Here is a 21873-nt window from a genome sequence, read left to right on the forward strand (position 1 = left end):
ATGATGGTTAATCAATTGCATCACTAATTTGAGTACTGTAATTTGGAAAAAGATTAGCACACTATATAGGAGCCTGAAGCACTAGTGCAGCTTACATGCTATTGGTGTTACTGCCCAAATCATTAACAACTATTTAAATGTTTTTTTTTCTGGGAAGACACAAGTTTTAGATTACTTCACTAATGATGCAGGAAAATGGACGACAACGTTTTTATTTTAACTCAACCTCCAACTAGCTTTTGGCACAGGGCTGGACCTAATCTTGAACACAAGTAATTATCTTATGCAGAACTTCCTTTGTCATTCAGGTACTATATTATGTGGATGTTCCGTCTGTTTATTTTCCTTTTATAAAATTTGCATTGATTTTCTAGTACAATGTTTCATGCTGCAGAAAAAAGAAAACAGAGTGATTTGTTAGGCTGTGATATGTTCTTGGTTTAAATTGATTGCATCAAGCCAGGCTGTGATAGGTTCTTGGTTGGGTGATTGTGGTTCTCTTTGGCTCATTTCGGTACTGCAGATTAGATTTTGGTGGTATATGTTGGTTCTTTACAATTTGTTGTATATAGTGTAATATTTGTAATTGGAGATGATATTTGTGTGAAGAATGTGATTTTAATATATATTTCATCATTATTTGATGATAAATTACCAGGAAAATGGTATTATATTGGGATGATATTGGCAATTTTTTATTATTATTATTTTTTTTTTATTTTGATAAATGGGACATCACTTTTAAAGTGATTTATAGAGTTATTTCAATCACTTTATAAGTAATTTGGAATATGAATGAAATGTCACTTCCTAAGTGATGTTAAATGTTATAACATCACTTGTGGATATCGATTAAAAAGTGATGCAAAGTTATAACATCACTTGTGGACATCAATTAAAAAGTGATGTGAAGTAACATCACTTGTGGACATCGTTTAAAAAGTGATGTGGAAAACCCTGACTTTTCACGTCGCCACCATTCCCATCACTCTCAAAAGTGATGTCTTATACTTTTGACATCACTTTTTAAGTGATGGGAAATGTCATTTATGTTGTAGTGTATCCTAATATAGTAGCCAATTATTGCTAACTTATGCAGCAAAATCTAAATAATTTCATGGCATCCAACCATTATAAATTCAACATTTCATTGTGTCACTTAATAAATGAAAAAAAAATGTCAAAGAATAATAAAAGTGATGTTGTCCTAATGTAAAATTCCATGTTTTGTCAAAAACCGTCATCACACCATCATCTGCATGTCTTCCATACACCTGAACATCCAATACAGACACGAAGGTTGTTGATGTTAACTGGAAATGCAATTGTTGAGAAATCAACATTGATTTTGTATGTTACCATGATCTATCAATAAATGGGTTTGTGTTGCTAACTTGACTGTGCATTGTCTCTAATGAATTCAAAAAAGTTGTCCCAATCCAAAATTGGACGAATAGCAAAGTGAACAATATAGGGAACATTGAATTTCAAACCCAGGAATAACACTAACAATATAATAGCAGAATAAGACTTCCTCTCCGCTCAGTTATACTTAATGTTTGATCCGCCAATAAAAGTACTTGGACTACTTCCAAACTTTGAAACACTACTTTTCGTGAACTACCAATCAATAACCCTATCGCGTGCCCACTAACACTAACGTGGAAATTGTAGATATAATAGTATTGTAGTAGCAATATATTTAATCTTGAACTCGACGCGCCAATCTGACCTTCGGTGGATGATTCGGTTGTTGTTTAACATTGGGCTTTTTGGGAATCTAAAAAAACTTGGGGCAATTCAACGTGCTCGGATTCAGGTTCTTCTAACAAATGAAGGCCTAATTATGGATCATATTTTGGGTTTCTATATCTAAACTATTTTATAGAAGAAGACATATTTTGATTCTTTGTATGCAAATTTACACTATCCTACATTAAGCTATATATCTAAATTCCACTCAAGTAAATTATCAGGAGTCCATCATTTGGCACTGTTAAGCTTTCCAGCGGCATTTCAAAACTATCAACATTCTAGACTACTCCATTCTAGATTCGACAAAATCTTTGATAATACCTCAACTGCCAATTTAATCAACCTTAATTTCATCAAAACAAACTAACAAAAACACATGCATAAAAAGAAAAAAAGGGAAATACCCATCAGAGTATTTTTAAAAAGGCGAGTTCTCCAAAAAGACTAATCCATTGGTGTATGTGTGCGAAGCTTGATGACTTGAGGACATATATAGCTTAAATGATAGAAAGAATTAAACAAAGTATCAAAACCCATGCTATTAAAATCTGCAAATACCAAAATCGTACCCAAGTTATTTCGCCAAATAATTTGACTATTTCAAAGCAAGTAATTTGATCATAAATCGTTGTTTTTAAAAATCATATTGTTTTTTTTTTTTTTTTTTTTTTATAATATACTTGCTATATCTAAAATTACTTGCTATGATCTTTTGGTGGAATAAATCAATTTTTTTTGTAACTATATACAAAATTGTTGTTTCAAATACTCTTCTCCATGCGAATGAACTAAATTAGACTATTTGAAAATAGATAATATCTTGAAGGTAGGGTTTCAACCTAGAATAAATGACAACATAATTGAAATTTGCCACCATCTTCACCCAAATCATTTCACATCAAATAAGCACAATAGCATAAAGACAAATAATCTGATTTCAAAATATAAAGAAATTGAATTCATTTAATTGATTTTGCAACAAAGAGATTTTTTTTTTCAATAGTTCATCTTTGATAAAGCATAAATCCAATAAAAAACAATGTAGCCAAAAGGTGTGGAGAGATTGATAGCTGCTTGGGAAGGAAGAGTTGATTGTTTTTACACTCCACACCTTTTGATTACATTTTGTTTTTAAACTTTGAATTTGTTTAATGGAGAGAGAGAGAGAGAGAGAGAGAGAGAGAGAGAGAGAGAGAGAGAGAGAGAGAGAGAGAGAGAGAGAGAGAGAGAGAGAGAGAGAGAGAGAGAGAGAGAGAGAGAGAGAGTTTAGGTATGTTAATTAATAATACTAGCTAATTAGCCCAGCCATTGCCGGGCATGCTACATTAATAGCTGATATCAAATGTTTTAAAAGAAAAATATTGGTTTAAATGTATTAGACTTTAGAATTAGTTTGTTGCCTACTTGTGGTAAGAATAGTATGTCTAAATTCACAGTTATTTTTGTCAAACATACTATTAATTGTGTTGAATGTGTTGTTGCACTTGCTGTTTTAGGCTGGATTACTTTCAAAAGCTTTTTATAGCATAAGAGTCTTGTTAATTGACAAATGCTGACGGGAAGGCTGCATATAAGAATTTTCAATGTCAAAGTGCTTTGCAAGCAAAATGCCATGGCACATAAATTGCAGCAAACCTGATTCAAAGGCTACAGTTAGGATTGTCAGAGGTCATTAGGGCTGGGAATGGTATGGGTTGAACCTGAATTCGACCCATATCCGAATTCATTTTATATAAATCAACCATATCCGAATCCAATTTATCTTACCCGAATATCCGGAAACCCCAAACCATTTGAACAAAATTCATATTTTAAAGCCTAAATATTAATTCATATCTTACATTTATATATGAAAATTATTAAAATAATACATTTTCTGGTGTTTTCTAATGGATATAGATATCTAAATCCGGATATGGTAAAGACTTTTGAGTGAGAATTTGACCCAAACCCACTCCATTTCCAGCCTTAATGGTCATTGAAGATAATCAAAGTCTGATGCATGGAAGCTCAAGCTCTTGCTGGAAGATCAGATAGCTTGGGCTAGCAACTGGAGAATCACTTAAAGGAAATTGTTAGCCATTTTCAAAGTTGTATCGCTCTCCGTTTCTTGTTTCAAGTTTCAACTTAGTTAAACCATATAAGCAGCGGCCAAAAGTCCCAAAACAGATGTACACATTTCTGATAAGGGTAAGATGGCACTCAACATGTAAACATATAGAATCCTACATTGTCAGAAAGTAATAAATTCATTTCTAGCTTGAGAGCTTCTATGACGGTGAGAACTGAGGACAAAGGGATATTTAAACCCAATTTGGAGCAGTCTAACACACACATCTATTCCTCTATGACAGTCAGAATGATACATTAGTCATAGTAGTCAAGCAGTATATCTCAAGAAAATCAGATAACTTGTTATGAATTATGATTGGGTTGTGCCATCCACTTTAAGAAACGCTGAAAGAGTGGTCTTTCATACCAAGTATTATGGTCTGCAAATTAGATAGTTTGTCAATAACAACAACTAACCAAAAAAGGGCAATAGAAGTAAAGAGATTCAATATGGGAGCAAGTACTTATATCAGACAGGCGAGCTGGGGCTTAACAAACATTGCTAGCTATTGAAGATTTTTTTGCCACCAAAAACATACACTAAGTTGAACCAAACAGTTACTATGTGATTTATTCAAAATAAAAAGCAGGAAATCCCAACATCATACTTAAAAACTTAGAATTCTCCTAGACACTCTATCATGACATGAATGTATCTTATTAGGGAGCACTTTTCGACTGTCTCTTTATAATGTACCTAGGTACTCTGAAACCCTGAGTCATGTCAAGTTACAGGCCAAAATAATCACACCTTTGCAAAGTTAAACATCATACAAAGAGGGATGGGCTGAGCATGAGTAGCTCTATCGTCTACCTTATCCCAAGTGTTCTATCCTAAAACCTTATGCACCACAACACAATCTTGACCATTTGATGCTCTTAGTAGTAAATCTTTAGCGATATTTGCTTCACCTTTATATCATAAAGATCCATGTATCTAGCATAAGATTTTAACAGTCTTGGTACTTCCAATTTGGCGCACCAATGCCTTTGATAAAAATGATAGCAAAAAATAAGTTGGATTTTACAATGATCTTACCACTATAGTTCATCTCTAATAAATGCCCAGACTTCATCCCTCGACTCGTTTACCGTTCCTACTTTTCTTGGCAGATCAGCGGCAAATTTTCCTTTGTCCTAACTTACCACAATCTGTCTGGGTGACTCGAAAAACTGTCACTCATGCTTCATTTTAGAGAACTCTCATTTTCTCGAATATTGCAGGTCCCATGTTGCTTGATTGTTTTGCTTTCAATCTCAAACTTACAATCATCCATAGCATGCCTTAATAGAATCCCAATGAGAATATCCTATTATATGCACACAAAGAGAACTAAAGATCATTATATGTCATTATATTCTCTTAGCATGCACAAACTTGTGTAATAGTAATTCCATAAGCGTAAATATAGTATCATCGTGCAAATAGACTAAAGCTTCGAACGACCTCACAATGAAATAGAATAGAACCACCAAAATTCATTATAAAAATATGAAAAAGAAGATTATGAATTTGGACAGGTTTACACCTAAAATTGGTTTTTAATTCAATTTTGAAGTTACACGTATGAGCGGAGACACAGTAAGAGCAAACCACAAAAGTAGGATCTGAATAAATCACAATCAACACAACGCCAAAACTACAAAGCAAATTGTTCATGGGCATCAATATTTCATAAACAAAAAATCATTAACATTTAAAAAAAAATTAAAAACTAATAAACAAAAAATAAAAATTGAAGCCGTCAACCGACTTGGCTGCTACTGCGACTGCCATTATCCTTTGGTCTTTGGCACGTCCATATCTTTATGATTCTAGCTCCATTGATGAATCAAAACTTAGACGAACACATTTCTACACATAAAATAAGGTAGAACAATACCAAGTCTGTTTGGTTTATATACTGAACATCATACGACATATTGATAATCAACACATCCAAGGTGGTTGACATCTTTGATAGCTTTCATGAAGTGTCGATTTCAATTCAGTTTCACAATTTATGAAGTCAACATCTTAATGCCTAACCACACCAAATCATTTAAATTCGATAGGCGACCATATAGTGGCTGTAGACGACATCAAACCTACTCCATAATGCACATGGCTAAAATAGAAACCTCATTACCAATTTCCTAATACTTGGATTGGAATATAAATTTCAAACACATAGCAAGTTGAAAAACTAAGTACAACAGTTAAAGATCAATTAAAAGCCCCAATATACTTCTAAGAAAAATAGAGTTACAAAAAAATTAAGATAAAAGACACTTCTAATATGACAAAATTCATAACCGCACATGTTTTATCTATGCATAACGCATAAGCATTGAAGAAAATCGGAAAATCAAAAAGAAAAAAAGATAGTTTTGTAAACCAACTATCTAACATGACGCTGGAAGTAGTAAATAATGGCAATAAGATTGAGTGTAAAGATTACATTGTGCATAAAAACGACAGTCATGATCCTGGTCCAACTAGCCAGAGAACTTGATGTGCATTTGGCATCTACTGCATCTGACTTTGAAAAGTCCCTGAGTTTAATTAACAATCAGGGGTGTGCAACAAAAGTCAAGAGTGTCAAGGGTGTCATCTTTGATGCTTTCCAGTTTCAGCGGAGAAAACTACACACCATTCCAAGTGATTAATCCTTACATTGTATGACTTCAATCATAACTTAACGATAGAAGCAAGCATCGACAGTGTCCACTACCCGGTACTTACCATTATATATTTTTAATACTAAGACCACATATCTACCTACATCTTCCATATAGCCAACAAAAAAAACTCCATATGATACAAACAAATCACATGTGAAAAATACATATATTTATATGGTGTCATTCCACCTATGGTCGAGCCTGCTACATTGATAGTTAACGATCATAAAGCCCTAAGTCCATTAGAAAAAATAATATATGTACATTGATTGTTATTGTTTCAATATCCCAAAGTCCACTTGATCCTTATTTGTTTGAAAATCAAAAACTTTGGTTTATTTCATTAACTTATAGATAAGAAAATTAATGGGTTTTCAAGAGGGAGAAAAAACCTGACATTGAAACAATTTGAAAGAGTCTTGTAGCGACAGAGAAATTGTGAGAGTTTTTAACATTGGTTTACGATTAGTCAGAAGTATCTAAACTCCAATCACTCAAAACAGGCTCAGACGATTTAATAACATGGGTAAAAGACACAACAACCTTAGAGAATGAAACACATCCAGATATATGGCATATAGTGTATCCATTTAGCAACATGCTCCTTGCCATTGGAGCATAGAGTTTGCAATTCATAAGGGTATCTCGAGAGGATAGTCGACAGACACACTTGCTCACTCTTTACAAAATGACACATCACAGAATGCTGGCTTTGAACATATTCAATCACCATCACTCTCCTTAACCACCCCCTTGACCTTTGTGGAGGAGGGAGACACTACCAACTTTTTCAGTTGGTGACCCAATTGTTTGTCGTATTAGTGTGTCCAAAATGCATCATCCTTGAGACCATGACCCAAGTTTTAGTTCACTGGCCGAAATATTGAAATAAAACATTATAGTACATATATTAGATATGGCAAACATCAATATAAGACTAAACCTTACGCACACAGGTATCTAAAAATAGCATGCCTCTTAATTGAGTATTGCAATATAAACAAACATGGGCAGCTGACTTTTGTCACTCACTACCATTAAAGCTTTAATTTGAGCCATATTTTCAACCTGATACCACATGTTTTAATTGTATAACAACAACAAAAACATTGTAAACTCTAGCTTAGGCTGGGAAAAACCTTGTATAACCTGTAAGTTGTTATTTTCTATAGGCTTAAATACGAAAATATGCAATCTGTTAGTATCCGTCAGTTAAGTGATGATGTGTCCATTTATTTTCAATTTTTTTTTTGTATTTTCCACCCGGCATAATATTAGGACGTGATGTGGCAAAAATAATACACCTAATATAATGGGTGAAATTGATAACTCTTAACACCCAAAAAGAATAAGGACCCAGCCCCCAAAAATGACAGAACCCGACCCATGAAACAAAAGATTATAACCCGACCCAACAATCTAACCCAAATTCTTATACTAAGCAACGACCGGGTGTAAAGGATCACCCTCGCCCTCATCTTCTTCTCCAACCATCAAACCAGCAAACCCTAAAATCAAAAACTCTAATTTTAGGACCGATTGGTGGTACCAACCCTACCACAAGAACTCATCACCAACCCTGCCACAAGATGGAGACGAAGTAATAATAAATCAAGAACAACAAACAGAGCGACCATTTGACGATGGGTACATTGGTTAAGACCCACGTTTAATGTATTAGATCTCATCCATGTATCTGATGTCCTCCTTCCTCCACCCTCATATTACTCTTCCTTTAATCAACATGATATTGATTGAATCTGTAAGTTTCAAGGCTTTGAACAGCATGAGAGTGTATATTGGGAAATCACTAGATAAGGTAAAGGAGGATGGGGCTACGAGAATGGTGTTGGCAAGACTAGGCATTGGGGTTAGTTTCAAACAGAGAGAAGAGAAGTGGGTAAAGTGGGAGAAGCCTACCACTGACATGCCGACCTTAAATACAGATGGATTGCTACAAAATGGAAGAGCTAGTTATGGAGGGGCATTGTAGAATTGGAATGGGGATGTGCAAATGGCGTTCACTGGAAGCTCGAAGAAGTTATCAGTTTTACACCAAGAATTGTTGGGAGTACTTCAAGGGCTTAAAGGGGTCATGAGATTGGAAATGCAAGTTGACTCAATGCGAGTGGTGAAGATGCTGACCAAAAAAGAAGACACATCATGGTACTGTTGTAACTTAGTGGCCCAGATATGTGTAGAGCTAAGGAAGTTTGAAGAAGTAGATTTCAAACATGTTCTGAGGGAAGGTAACCAAGTGGCAGACTATATGTCAAAGCTACATACTATGGACCTAGATACCATGGATCACAAAATTAGTGAATTGATCAAAGGGGATAAAGAAGGAAAGTTGTACTTGAGAACTTAATATTAATATATAAAGGTTGGGGTACCCTAACCCCTAGTTGTTTCAAAAAAAAAAAAAAAAAACATGATATTGATGATGATGTCAGCATTGATCACGTTGGTATTAATAATAATAATGGGTTTAGATTTGATGATGTAGAGGAGGAACAACACGATGTTTGTTCTGGACATCATCAATCTAATGGTAGTCTTAGTAATAATAATGGGTCATATGATCTTGGTGCTGGCATGGATGGGTTGTTTAGTTCTGCTGGTGGTGATGGACCTGTTTCAAAACCAAAATTTTCAAGTCGGTATATATCCCATTTTTCGATACATATCTTTATATCTCTACATAACAAATGCTGAGGTGGTATGCCGAGTGGAAAATACAAATAAAACGAAATTGGGAAAAAAATGGACACATCATCACTTAAATGACGGATTCTAATAGATTGCTATTTTTGTGAAATCGGGCATAATACATTGATACGTTTGTGGAAAAAAATTCTATGTTGATACAAGTGTTAATAGGACCTAAGTACGTTGCATATTTATGTATTTAAGCCTTTTCTATATGAATTGCAGCATGTCTAGTTCAAAACTAATTTTTATATTCATCTATCTGCATAAACTCCAAATGTAATTCGTGTAACCGTCTGTACGCAGATGAATCACCCACTAACACTTGGGACAAACATTTTCAGTGATAGAGTTCCTTCGCTATCTATGGGGCATTCAGTTTAGAGGACATTAATTGGTTATCAATTACAGGCAATCAAAACTGAACTTTGGATATCTCTTACTTGCCATTCTATGTTCTTCTTCTGCTCCTTTGTAGAAATAGGATCGGGTTTAAGAGGGATTACATAGAGAATGCATGCAAGTCAAAAAAAGAAGATTTAAATTCTTCGAATATATCAAATACATGCATTAAGATATGATTATTTCTTTTCTACATCTACATTTTATTTTTATTTTATTGTTTTACTTTTTTAAAGAGATTAAGAGAAGGCAAGGTCAAGAGAATGACTCCAAGCAAAGAACAAATAATATAAAATGGAGATTATTCAAACATACCTCCATTTCCATTAACTTCAATTCGCACTTTAGTTATCTTCTCAATCCCTCAAGTAAATTGAACAGGGTTTGCAGCATCTGCTAATACAACCTGGTTAGGTAATTCCGTGAATGTGGAAGAATTGTTTTCTCATATCGAAGAAAAAAAATTATGCCAAAACGTCTAACTAACCTTAACACCTTCAGCACTCCACCCACTCTGTAATAAAGAATTGCAATCATGGGAGAGAAATTATTAAAGTAAACTAATGTCATAAAGAGACTAGACTTGATAAGAAAAAAAATCTCTAGGAATACCTTAAACATTTTAGAGCTAGTTAGATAGTGAAGCGCACCATCATCTAAACCAATGAGTTCAAAAACACGAATTTGCATTCAATTAATATAGTATATTATCTGTAAATCCATGTTGTTTGAATTGTTTTTCAAATCAGTTAAAGTATGGATCTGCATTAGCAATTGGTCAATAACCCAAAATCCAGAATTAGCTATTTTCTTTGCAATAATTTCAACATTTAGATTAACAGAATTTCGAGTAGAGTTCAACATTCCATGACGGATTATTTCGTGTTTTCCTGAACAAACGAAACGGAATCAAAATGGTTAATATATAATGCGAACACCACACCTAAATTATGTTCGTAGTTGTTTCACTCTATGGTCGTGAGATTCCAATCATTTCAAACTGACTACAATACCAAGCCACTTTTTTACATACAAAACATGTGTACTATTCACTCTTAGGAAAAACAAATTGTGAAGACCATGTTACAGCTAGTCATATGTTTGCATTATAGGCTTACAACATCAAACCTCCTATAAGATTTTAACCAACACAACTCGTCACATAATTGAAGCACATTCATGGCATCCTCAACATATTCAAAAATTTTTTTGTCAAACAACAAAAGTAAAAGTGAAATTCTACGGCAACACCATACACTTCATGGCTTATTATTGCCCCAATAGTCACATTAAATATATGTTCTAATACTATGATTAAGTATCTAAATTAATGTAGAAAGCTCATATTCAATACTTGGATGCAAGGATGCAGTGTCAAAAATAGAAAACTTACTTGTTTGTAAATAGGACAACTGGTCACGATGGTGCACCAATCTTAAGTTGGAGGACATGGGTTCCCTTTCTCTGTCTTTGCTATTGGTGCTTCATAACGTTCTCTTGCGAAGACCTGAGAGCCTTTCTCACTATAGTTTTGGTACGTAGTTTGATCGACAGTGTTTGCACCATTAAATTTAGGAACTCTTTAAGGAACCCAGCCTTGTGACTCCATACAAATTTTTCTGCCATAATGATCGAAGGGTGAAATATCACTATCGCTACCCTTATTTTGGTTTCCACATTTCTTTGAGTTGGGTCGGGTGAAACAAATAAAGATAGAACTAGTCAATTCATATAGAGAATAATATAACAACACTTAAAACTACTATTGCATTTTAAACACAATGTATACACCTGGATATAAAACCTTGTCGAGCATGAAAACATGGGAGCATGACTGCTCTAACCAATAGCAAGGCACTCATAAAGAGCTTTGACTCTATGAAGACCTAAGTGCTCCATTGACTCAATGAAAGCCAAATTACAGTCATTTAGTCAACTTTACAGTTACCTGTTAAATCATGAAATAGATCATAGGTGGTGCATGTCGAGCATCGAGATTATTCTCGTAAAGAGGTCAAATGTTTGTCTAATGGATGATCGTCTACTATAGAGAACCTGCATCATATAGACAGAGTCTTGATATTTCTTTTGTGTGAAACCATTTAACCGTTCTACGGGTTGTGCCTTTCCGAGAGTTCTTAACATGTAGATTAGTATCAACATTTCACACTAAATCATCCAGGATTTTTTTTTTTTGCTAAAAGGTAATTGATTAAAAGATTAAATTGAAAAGATACAAAGAAAAGAATAAGAAGAGAAAAGTTGTCTAGTGTGAGTAACATCATATGTGTACCCACCTATTACAGCCCAAAATCAATAAGAGAAGCAAAAATAGGTAGTGAAATGGTTCTCCAGGTTTCTCATGAAAGGAGGCCTTGTGTCCCACCATTTACTTTCCCCCCTTTGTAGTGCCGCTCCATGTCTCGAACAATTGTCCGCTCCTAAGTTAGTTTCTCGCCATGTTGCAGTTACATTTATCCATGTGGCTTTCTCTTTCAACTGCCTCCATTTAGTTCTAACTTTCCAATGTACTGTGTCCTCTTGAAAGGCTTTAACCATTGAGGAAGAATCTGATTCAACCCATATATATTTCCAGTCCAAGTCCAAAGCTCTCTCAATTCCTTCAATAATGACAAGAACGCCATATAGTTAGTAGCAATACCTAAACCCCCTGCTGCTGCCCCCAAGAATTCTCCTTTGTAGTCCCTTAGTACTATTCCCCAGCCTGCCATACTTGGATTTCCCCTTGAGCTTCCGTCTGCGTTCACTTTTAGGATCCCAGGGGTTGGGGGAAGCCAGTAGCATTCGATAATTTGAGGAGCTCTTCTGGCTCTATGTGGAAGATTGAAGGTGTGCAGAGCTTTCATGTCCATCATGCAATTATTCATAGTACCTGATGAACAGTGGTAGGCTCTTATGATGGCTCTCCTGGCGAGGAAGCAGATATTCGAAAAACTGGATTTCTTCTGTTCATATATCACCTTGTTCCGATTTTTCCACAAACTGACCATGCAAGTCAGCGAGTAAGCTTTCCACATATCCAAGATCAATGGGCTATGATGCTTGCTTTGTTGCATAATATCGTTGAAGGTTTCGATACATGGTCGAATACTGAAAATTTGTCGCGCATGATTCCAAACTCTTTTTGCCAGAGGACAGTGGTACAAAATGTGATCAAGAGTTTCTTCATCCTGCTTACATATACAGCATCGCGAAGCAAGCTGCGTCTTCCTCTTTTGTAACTGATCATCTGTTCTCGATGCCTCTCTTACTAACTTCCATGCAATGCCTTGCGTTTTAGGGAGTATCTTGGTGCTCCAGATGAACTTGCAACCCTTATGCTTCACCGCTTTTTTCCTGATGTCCTCGTGTGCTACTGCTACTGAAAATAAACCCTTGCCATCAGAAAGCCATACTCTTTCATCTTCCTTAGAATCATCAGGTTGTTGGAGAGAGAGGGGAGTAATACCGATTGCCTGAAACACTTGTGAGAAGTTACCTGAGAAATCCCAATACTGACCCTGAATGAACTCCTGTAATCTTCCTTGGAATTTCTTGATAGCTTCACTTTCTGCTGGGAAGAAGTCGTAAATGGGTTTCTGCTGTAACCAGTTTTCTTGCCAGATATTAATTGAAGCCTCATTACCCACTATCCATCCATGGAGTTTGGTCATTTCCTTAAGAGCCCATCTGATGCCCCCCCAAACTGTCGATGTCTTGTAATTGGTCCAAGTGCCAAATCGATTTGTGTATTTTCCTCTCATAAACTTCGACCAGTCATTCTCCTCTGTAAGAAGTCCCCACGCTTGTTTCATGAGCATGGAGAGGTTGATATCTTTTAGTCTCCGAATGCCTAGTCCACCTTCCTCTAACGGTTTGCATGTTTTTTCCCAAGACACCGTAAAAGATTTCCTCATAATATTAAGAGTTTTCAGGATACTATTAAGAGTTTTCATCATAATACTCGTAGTAAGACGATCAATATTTTGCCCATTAAAACCATATACAAAGGCCAAAGGTCATGTAAACACTTTATAAAATTACTTTAATATTTCCACTACCTTAATATCTTCTTGATGATCTTTTGCTTAGGAAATAATTGTAACAATTACTGTAAGTGGGTTGGACCACTTAGGTCCGCCCACATTGATCAAGGATCCATCCTCAGTATAAGATACTCCCTGGATCATAGTCATACTGGATAGATTCTATTCTATCCAGTAGAATCTATCCAGAATCTCTTGTTACGCAAGAGTCGGGTTAGCTGTTTGCTTGGTTGGTTTTATATACCTTAGATAGGTATTAAAAACACAAGAAGTAGAAGAAAAAGAAAGATTCAAACTCTCTCTTCTTTTCTTAATTCACAGAGAAGTGGGGCTTAAGGTGTGGATACAAAGGAGATTGATTCTAGTAACAATCCTTCTCTAGAGACAAGGCTAGTAACAACTCTCAACTATCTGATAGCTTACTGCTATGAAGCTTTGAATTGTTTTAAACGCTTTATAACAGAGGTTGAGACACAGAAAGAGAGGAGCTTAAAAACTCTTCAAACTGACCGAGGACGTGAATACTTATCTGATAAGTTCAAGGAACTATGTGAAAAAAAGGGATACACAGACAATTAACTATTCCTTATACTCCGTAACAAAATGGTGTAGCAGAGAGAAGAAATAGAACTCTTTTAGATATGGTTAGACCAATGATGGTGCAAAGTAATCTCCCTATATTATTTTGTGGGGACGCACTTTTGAATGCTGCCTACATATTTAACCGAGTGCCTTCTCAGTCAGTTCCTTCAACACCTTATGAACTTTGGAAAGGCGAAAAGCTCCGTTTGGAGCATTTGCACCCATGGGGTTCAGCATGTTTTGTTCACAACATCTCTCATAAGTATGGGAAACTAGGCCCTAGAGCTAGAAAGTGTATCTTTGTAAGGTATTCTGATAGCTCAAAAGGTTATGTTATGTATGGTGAACATCCTAATGGAGAAATGACAGAAATAGAGTCTCGCGATATAGATTTCATTGAGAATGATTTTCCTAGCATAAGTAACACAAAAAAAGATCTTGACCTCTATGAGATAGAGGAGTACGAAAACATCCTACCATCTTCAAGTGAGGGTGGGGAATTAATTTCTCATCCTGTAATCGCTAAAGATAGTGGGAGTGGTTTTCAACCTAGTGGGAGTGTACCACTAGATCCTCCACAAGATCCTCAAGTACGTAGGAGTAAATGTGGAAATATTCCCCGTCGTCATTTCGAGATTAAAGGGAATATTTTTATGTGTACTCCATTAGATGAGGAAGAACCTACTTCTTTCAAAGAAGCAATTTCTTCTTATGCTAGAGATATGTGGATGGTTGCTATGCACGATGAGATGAGCTCAATGGGGAAAAACGAGGTCTGAGAGTTAGTTGATCTTCCGCTGGGCGTAAAACTATTGAAAATAAATAGATTTTTAAAGTTAAACGCAAGGCAGATGGTTCAATAATTGACAAGCATAAAACACGCCTTGTGGCGAAAGGCTATACCCAACAAGAGGGGTATAGACTATGAAGAGACATTCTCCCCTGTGGTGAGATTTGCTTCAATTTGCCTCATTCTAGCTATTGTCGCATAATAGGATTTAGAACTTTTTCAAATGGATGTTAAAACCGCATTTCTCAATGGAGAATTAAAGGAAGATATATATATATATATATATATATATATATATATATATATATATATATATATATATATATATATATGGCTCAACCAACTAGTTTTGAGGTCCAGGGACAAGAGCGTAAAGTTTGCTGCCTAAAACGTTCTATATATGGCCTTAAGCAGCCGTTTAGGCAATGGTATCTCAGATTTCACAATTCAATTACCTCAATTGGTTTTGAGATGATTGAAGGAGATCACTGCATGTACACTAAAGGATCCAGAAAGAGTTTTATTATCCTTTCGTTGTATGTTGATGACATTCTTTTAGCTGGGAATGATATGGATTCCATTGTTGCCACTAAGAAGTGGTTGTTCTCTAATTTTGAGATGAAGGATATGGGTGAAGCAGACTATGTGTTAGGAGTTAAGATCACGAGAGATCGCAAAAAGAAATTTCTTGGTTTGTCTCAGGAGACTTACATTAGAAAGATTCTTGAGCATTTCCGTATGCAAAACTCCAAACCAATAGACACCCCATTGGAAAACGGATGTGTCTTAAGCCTTGATCAGTGTCCCAAAACTAATGAAGAAAAGAATCAAATGTGCAATGTGCAATATGCGGCTGCAATTGGTAGTTTGATGTATACCATGATGTGTACTCGCCATATATCAACTTTGCAGTCGGGTTAGTCAGTCGTTATCAGAGTAATCCTGGTCCAGCTCATTGGAAAGCTGTGAAAAGGATACTCAGATATCTACAAGGGACTACTAATTTTTCCTATGTTACTATGGTGGAGACTTGAAACTTAAATGTTACACCAATGCAGACTGGGCTGGTGATAAAGATGAGCGCAAGTCCACTTCGGGTTATACTTTTATGCTCGGAGGTGGAGTTATTACTTGGTGTAGCCAGAAGCAAAAATGTGTTGCTTTGTCTATAATGGAGTCAGAGTATGTTGCTTACTCAGCTGCAGTCCAAGAAGCTGTTTGGCTAAGGAAATTCTTGATACACTTAGATATCACAGCTTATGCAAAGGATGCAGTATTACTTTATAGTGATAGTACTACAGCTCTGGCATTTGCAAAGTATCCTAAGTATCATGGGAAGGCCAAACACATAGAGACTCGTTTTCACTACATTCGAGATAAGGTTGCAACAGGAGAAGTGGTCTTGAAACATATCTCCACGCTTAACATGTTGGCTGATCCCATGACTAAACCTATTGCACGAGATGCGTTTAAATCTCATGTTAGGAGTATGGGACTTCGTAGGATTTGATATGTTTGGACAACTTTTATGTAATTAACATTGTTTATGGTATATTTCATTAATTCAGATTTTTTGGAATATTCTTTTAATTACACATTCTTGATTTGCTTTTGTCACCGGGCTTGAATCGACCTACTCACATGGGTGATTCACCTTGGCACTTGGAGAGCAAGCAAGATGAGACATCTATATCCTTAGCGCTAGAAAAGTGAAAAGAATATTTTTTTAAATTCTTAAATGTCACCTTAGTTGAACTAAGATGAGACCTTATAAAACAAAGGTCGAACATAAAATTTACCCACAATTTTATGTAGCATGTAGTTAAGCCGAATATGAGTGTTTTTTTTCTTAACAGACGCTAGAAAGTGACTCGAATAAAGCTCAAGTTAGGCGCTTGTTTAGCGACTAGACAAAGATTCATATGGTGTTACGGTTTTGCAAGTGACATACCCATATTAGTGGGATAACACCATAGCATACATAACATACTGTATGTGCTTTGCCAACCGATAGTGAGAACAATGAATGAATCCCTTATTCATTATTGTGTGAGCTACTGGGATAATTAAAACTTTTTCCCATAGTATGCCTTTCTTAACCTAAGGTTATGTCATGAAGAGAATATTTTGTGATGCTACTTTAGTGTGCTTCCTAAGTACGACGATATTTACTGTATTATGGGGCATTTCTTGGAAAGCGACTGAATATAATTGTATTGGCATGAATGCTTAGGGAAGACTTTTTTGATATTACATCATGTTTTGTGATTCATAGCGTGCCCGCGACTATATTTTTAATAAGTCATGAGTACAAAACAAAGAGGGGATGTAGCACTACTTTATATGAGGGATTAAGAGTGCTGATTCCGGTGTAATCAACAATGTCTAAGGCATATACGAGATGTTTCTGGGTGATGCATTTTTATTAGTTAGGTGAAAACTTAATAATATCGCTCCTGTTGCTCTTTGTTTTTCTTGTGAGGTCGCACACCTTATTCCCTGTATGCAAAGGTGAATAAAAGAGATTGAGATTTGCCCTATGTGGGCGAGTGGGAGATGTAAGTGGGTTGGACCACTTAGGTCCACCAACATTGATCAAGGATCCATCCCCAGTATAAGCTACTCCCTGGATCGTAGGATCGTAATCCTACTGGATAGAAGAGAATCTATCCAGAATCTCTTGTTACGCAAGAGTCAGGTTAGCTGTTTGCTTGGTTGGTTTTATATACCTTACGTAGGTATTAAAAACACAAGAAGTAGAAGAAAAAGAAAGATTCAAACTCTCTCTTCTTTTCTCAATTCACATAGAAGTGGGGCTTAAGGTGTGGATACAAAGGGGATTAATTCTAGTAACAATCCTTCTCTAGAGACAAGGCTAGTAACAACTCTCAAGGTTATCATTCTTTGACTTCGGGTTTATTCCGTTGGACAAGAGGTATGTTTTATAACTCAAATAGCATGTTAATGTATTACTTACAGTTACAATATCCAAAAGATTACACCATGGATACAAAATTAATGAAGATTGTTTTCTTAAAAATATTGGAGGTGACATTGAAACCTACAAATCCTACATGCAACAATTTGAAAGGTTAGTATAAAGATAGCCATCTGCTGAAATTTACTTAATAATCAGCTAACAACATTTATTAACACATACATATGGTGAGACATTCGAGAGAATAGAAAAGATAACTCACTATACAATTGAGTTTATTGGGTTCGTACTTTCTTTTCATGTTGTCCAGCACCTGAAAGTTTCCAAAACCATGAAATCATTACCACTTAAAAGCCTATTCAAAAATGGGAATAAAAGAATATGAAGTCATCCTCAACCGAAGCCCTTTATGCTAAACGATATATCATAAAAATCAGCTAATCTTTTCTTCAACAATATGTTTATGAAAAATCCCAGGAAGTATATTCACCAAAATGGAAATAAATCTAAAATAAAAATAAAATATATGAACACCGTCACACTATGCAATTTCTAATGGCCAAACTTAGATACGTTTAACCAACCAAGTCAGCCTAATAGTTCATTCGACACATTAGTCCAGCCAAGTCCACAATTCTTGACAATTCTTCAACATCAAAAGAAAATAATCATACTCAATCTATAATGTGTTGCTAATGCTAGATTAATCTAAGATAATGGAAGATGATGCAAGATTTTATAGTACTAAATGATTCTCCTTTTAACTGTTTAAAGGTTGTTTCAAATAATCTAAGAAAAATATTAACATAATCAATTGAGGGGTCTAATTTAACAACCTAAGTTAAAAGTGAAGAAAGTAAGGATTTAATCAATTGTGTACCTGAATCCTTTCTCTCCCAATTAAGGCAATAGTAACGGTGGCATGGAAATCAATATAACATCGGCAATCTTTGATTTGGTGATCAGTGTATTGATTAGCTAATGATCTGGTACATTGATAACTTAGACGACAATACGACATTGGTACAAATACACTCAGAAATAATCCAAGCCCTGAATTGAAATTAGATATATGACAAATAAAAAAAAGGACACAGAAAATCAACAAAGGACTCAAATGCAAAAAAAGGCAAACAAAATTCAAAAATGAATAATTCTCATTGTAAAGGTACTAACTCTTATAGAAAGAAAGAGGACCTGGAGTGTATTGGACTTGGGAAAATGAGGCCCCAGGAAAGAGAGAACATATGAAAATGTTTGCATGCCCTTTGTAATCATGAAGAGATTGCACCTTTTTAACCAAAAATACCTGAGAAGTGCAATGCTTTAGTAAGTTAGTAACAAATAATTCAAAGTTAAAACTAAATTATTGAATGAAATATTTAATTAATATATAAAAAAAAATCAGCATTTGGACCTTAGAGAGGAGAATTCTTACTCCAACATGTTTGTTATCCAAGCCAAATGTATTATTAGACTCATCAGCACCAAGTGTTTGTCCAGGCAATCTCATCGATATTTCGGGTGGTTAATTTGCCACTGGTTTTTGAATCTTCTCCTCCCAAGAACTGACGGACAAAAACGACTAAACTAAAATTTCAACTAAACTATGTGTCGATATTTTACTTTAGGCCATGCAATAAAAACACTAGATGAAGTTCCTCTACTCACAAATGTGCACATATTGCTTCCATGATTGAACAAAAAAAAAGTTCCATTATTGCCTGTGAACACTATATATATGGCCTGTGAACTTTTTTTTTTGTTCAATCATGGAAGCAATATGTGCACATTTGTGAGTAGAGGAACTTCATCTAGTTTTTTTATTGCATGGCCTAAAGTAAAATATCGACACATTGTGAGTAACTCAGTATTTAGTTACATGTCATGTATATGATATGCAAGTTGATCACAAACTTCATATCTAACTATCAATACACAGAATATAGTCAAACTATAGATGAAGAAGCATAAACAAACTCCCAAGTTCATATATCAAAGTGTAACATTCACAATCAACATACAAATATTTGCAACATAACCAAATGAGACACTTAAAAACACTTCTCAAAACAGATAAGAAACAACACCTGAGTCTCATTGCATTCAAATCAGCCTCCAGCGATGCAGAAATCGATGCTATAGCCTGTACATGACCATTACAACATAAAAATCATACACTCCTTAAACACTACATTTTAAGCAACCCCAATTGTTTAAAAGACCCAACTAAAAATCAAAGAAAAAAAAATTATTGTTTTTTAAGTGTATACCTCTTGAACTCTAGTAGAATTAAGCTGACGATCTTCGACATGGTCAGAAGCTTGTCAAGTGCTTTACTTTGTTGCTGCAAGTCTTTTGAGTCCTCTACTATATCAATCCCTTCTTCTCCTCCCTCCATTGCTCTCTCTCTCTCCCAGTACGCTACTCAAAACCTAATGTGTGAATTGTGTTATTAAGAAGATTTTTTATTTGTATTTAACACCAAAATAATGTGATAGCATCAATGTTTCACCAAGATAGCATGAGGGCAGATTCTAAGGGGTGGAATTGAAGAAATGAAACACTGAAGAATAGAAAACAAAGTTGAAAAATTCAAAAAAACTAACTTACTTCTTAGCATTCTTCTATGATGTCCCTTGTTTTATACCCATATCTGTAAATCATCAAATTGAAGAAATTTGCAAATATTAAATTCTTGACCAAAATTTTCCTAGATGTAAACAAAAAGAAGATGTACCATATACTATTAAGATATATACCCAAATTCTATGTCTAATAATAGAGTTGTTACGTGCTAGAATGATTAGACTCTGGTTAGCACAAAATAGATAAACAAATATTGGAAATTTGAAGTAGAGATAATGGATAGAGAAATAGAGAAAGGGGTCTAACAGCCTCAAAATCACTGCAGCAGTTTCAAGCCTTGACTGAATAGATTGGGGGATCAAAAATTGTGCTTTCACAAATATTAACACATTTGTTTAATTGAATCAATGAGTGAAAATGCAAATGGTCCTCTCAAAAATACAAATATTAACACATTTGTTTAATAATCAATCCAGTTTGAGGATGGGTTTTTTTTATTAGTAGGTCCTCTCAAAAAAATTCAGTGGTCTTTTTATAAACACAGGTTTTGACTTTTGAGAGAGAAACGAGTTTTTCTTTTTTTTGGGGTGTTTCTATGAGGTGAACAATTGAAAATTGAAAAGAGGGCGTGGAATTCTTTGTTTTTGGTCGAATTATTGTTTTTTTGGGTAAAAAACTGATGTGTCCAGATTTAAGGAAAAGGGGATGATGACGTGGTTTCTTGGGAGCATTCTCAACTACTCAATATTAATGGTCTTTGAAAAACAAAACTAATGAGATGAAACATAAAACGAAGTCGGAAAATTAAATCTTACTGAACTTCTACTATTTCAGTGTTATATCTAAGAGTTAATATGTTAATATTTGTGGAAGTGTGCTTCGATTCTCTGATTTCAAAATGGGACAACCAAAAACCAATAAAACGGAAATTCTTAGTTCATACCATAAGCAAAAATCAATAAAACGTAAATATTGGTTGCAACTACGTACTCCATGTATTTTTTTGGTTTGAGAAGACAACAGTACCATAAGAACACAACACTACTACTCAGTATTTCATCATACAACATCTCAGCTTATAAGCAATTGGATTGCTTGGATCACAACATATTATAGATTGAAAGAGAATTTTTTTTATCATGGAGAGAATGGAATTCTACACTACAATTGGCAGATTTTTCACCTTTGGATTTTCAGAAGAAAAGCTAATCTATTACTGAATACTTTGCAAGTTTGAAAGTGTTACTAAAATAAAGGATACTATATCTGGTACTCTGGTAGACTGT

At 35.0% G+C, this 21873-nt stretch overlaps 2 long non-coding RNA genes across 2 annotated transcripts; both read right to left on the reverse strand.

Moving 5' to 3' along the window:
• Nucleotides 1-6354: 6354 nt before the first annotated feature.
• On the reverse strand, nt 6355-10914 carry LOC147474888 (uncharacterized). The gene is made up of 3 exons (XR_015208062.1): nt 10130-10914; nt 9958-10035; nt 6355-6492 (listed from the first exon to the last, which is right to left on the reverse strand). It is a non-coding gene; the product is annotated as an uncharacterized LOC147474888 (long non-coding RNA).
• Nucleotides 10915-19969: 9055 nt separating this feature from the next.
• Nucleotides 19970-20706, reverse strand: LOC147474889 (uncharacterized). The gene is made up of 3 exons (XR_015208625.1): nt 20612-20706; nt 20272-20433; nt 19970-20144 (listed from the first exon to the last, which is right to left on the reverse strand). It is a non-coding gene; the product is annotated as an uncharacterized LOC147474889 (long non-coding RNA).
• Between the last annotated feature and the right edge of the window lie 1167 nt (nt 20707-21873).

This window comes from Coptis chinensis, chromosome 9 (assembly GCF_015680905.1).
Source record: "Coptis chinensis isolate HL-2020 chromosome 9, ASM1568090v1, whole genome shotgun sequence".
NCBI lineage: Eukaryota > Viridiplantae > Streptophyta > Magnoliopsida > Ranunculales > Ranunculaceae > Coptis > Coptis chinensis.